Source organism: Sciurus carolinensis, unplaced genomic scaffold (genome assembly GCF_902686445.1).
Source record: "Sciurus carolinensis unplaced genomic scaffold, mSciCar1.2, whole genome shotgun sequence".
In the NCBI taxonomy this organism is placed as follows: Eukaryota; Metazoa; Chordata; class Mammalia; order Rodentia; family Sciuridae; genus Sciurus; species Sciurus carolinensis.
Window position 1 is genome coordinate 211,026 of NW_025920215.1, and position 2,941 is coordinate 213,966.

The window sequence follows — 2,941 nt, forward strand, 5'->3', positions numbered from 1 at the left end:
CTCAGCTACATTCCTAGTTACAACAGGTACATTACAAAGCTCCTTTATCCCTACATGCAAAAATGACATGATTCTTCCTCTTGCCTTCTTGTTCTGACTTTGCTTTGCCCTATACTGATCTTCTCCCTCTTCCTCAGTAGTCTAAATGTCAAGTCTCATTCTTATCTTTCTGTAAGACTCTAATAACGATTGCCATTTGAAAGTCCTCCTTACATGTTTGGAAAGGGTATTGTCCATTTAATACTCAAAACAACCCTGTGCATGCCAGGTGTTTTTCCCAGCATTTCCCCTCAGTTTTCCTCTCCTCCAATTCCTGCATGGATTAAAGGCACACCACAGTAACCCATTCACTGCCTCCAGACATAGCAAACACTGTCCCAATCTGGTGACTCAGAAGGGAAGTCAGACACACAGGAGCTCCCCCTTGCAAAGTTCACAATTCTGAGCCCCTGGGACAGGGTTTGAAAGCCAGAGCCTACCCAGTCCTCACCCACCATAAACCACCCAGCAGGTGCCCACCCATGTCCTCACCCTTCCATCAACCCCGCGGCTCCCAGCGCCCACCTACCTTGTGGCAGTGACCAGAAGTGATACAGCTGGAGCTCTAGCAAGCGCCCACCATCCCCGATCACCTGGGTCAAACTTTGCCACCTGCCACCTCATGCTGGGGCCCAGATTCTCCAGCACCTAATGTTGATTATTCTCATTATAACAAATAAGTTTCATTATCTCCCAAACTCAAAAATCATGTGAAGATTGAAGTTCCCCAAAAGAGGAAAACTCAGGATATGATTCTGAAATATTCAGAATAAGTATCTGGATTGATTGCCCAATACAGTAAAAGTTAAATATCTCTGTAATTCAGTTGCATTTATTGAGTCTATTCAATAAATATAATCTGATATCACAGTCATATGATAGTCTTATTCCATAATGAAAATACTAAAAATGCTAAATATATTTAAAGGTAGAAAACACATCAGAATAAGGATAGTTGGAATTCCATGAGGGAGGTGTGAAAGTGGAACACTAGGAAGTTGAAGGTCACTTTGCCATTTTAATATAGCATCAACATGCGATTAATAACAGACACAGTTATTAGTAGTGTAAACAGTTTTTTCAAAACAGAAATGGTTTCAAACTCCATTTTATATTACTACAAATAATTTAGAAAATGATTAATGAGATTATAATTTTGATGGAGTTTATCTTAAAACAATTTGTGTCACTATGGCTGGAAAGGATCAAGCTTTAATTATATTCAGAAAAAATCCACAGTTCAAAAAACCAGGTCCATTTTCAGATGCTCAGACCTTTCTCTGCCTGGTTCACCTTCACACTTGGCTATTGCTCAATCTGTTTTTTTTTTTTTAATTTTTAAAAATTGTAGATGCACACAGAGCATGCCTTTTTTATTTTTATTTTTATGTGGTTCTTCAGTACTTTCCTGTTCCTTCCCCTCTTCCCTACCCTGTTCCCTTTCCTCTACTCCAGTGCTCTTTCTTCCATTTATAAGTAGTTTTGTTATAAATTAGTACACAATGTATTTATATAAAGATAAAATTAATTGTGATTTTTTAAATAATTACATAGAAAAATATAATCAGATGCATTCCCCCATTCTTCCCTTTTCTTGTCTTTTCTCCCTCCCTCTTGATCTCCTCCTTCTACTTCACTGATTTCTACTTTCATGGGGTTCTCCCCACTCCCCACATTTTTTTTCTTTCTCTCACCCACCTATTATTTTAGTCTAGTTTCCACATATGGGAGAAAACATTAGACATTTGAATTCCTGGATCTGAACTACTACACATGGTATGATATTCCATTCATTTTCCAGCAAGTGCCATAATTTCATTCTTTCATAAGGCTGAGTAAAACTCCATTGTGTATATATACCACATAGTCATTATTCATTCATCTGTTGATGGCATAGAGTCTGGTCCCTCAGTTTGGTTATTATGAATTATGCTGCAATAAATACTGATGTGTCTGTTTCACTGTACTGTGCTGATTTTAGGTCTTTTGGATACATATCAAGAAGTGGGATAGCTGGGTAATATGGTGGTTCTATTCCTAGATTTTGTGGAATCCCCATAAAGCTTTCCAGAGTGGACATACTAATTGGAAGTCCCACCAACAATGACCAAGTGCTCCTTTTTCCTCACATTCCTTCCAACATTTATTATTTGCATTCTCCAAGGGCACTCTATCATGAGTTTCAAACTTAATTTTATATACAAGATTCTTCATCTTAGGTTTCTGTGGGAATCTTTTTGTTTTGTTGTTTGTTGTTTTTATGGTACTAGGGATGGAAACCAGGGACACTCTAACATGAGCCTCAACCCCAGTCCTTTTTATTACTTTTTAATTTAAAACAGAGCCTTGTTAATATGCTTGATGCTGGCCTCAAGCTTGTGATCCTCCTGTTTCAGACTCCTAAGTATCTATGATTATGTGTGTGCTGCACTGTATCTGCCCTCACTGTATCTCAACTTTTGACTACTAAAATAAATCAATAAATATCTACAATTTTCCTATCAGAATTAAATGAGACTGTATGAGCCAATGACATTTTTCTCATCAAGTAGGTATTTCTATTATAAAAGAAGTATATTATTTATTGAGAACTATTCAGACAAGGTATGGTGGTTTATTATGCCCTCTGTGAACTTAACTTCTTTTAGCCTCCATTATACCTTCCTTCGCCTGTGAGATTCCTCCTCGTTCTTGCAAATATGACTTCTGTATTTTTAGATATTATATCTGTGTTCCAAGAAATAATAGAGGAAAGAGGAAATGCAGGAGTCAAAATTTACAAGCGTATTCTATTTAATTTACCAATTCCACCACTCCCAAGCAAAAAGCATGTGGTATATTTTGGCATAAACATTCAGATTAAGAGCCAGGTAGGTCACAGAGAATAATAATTGGACAACAA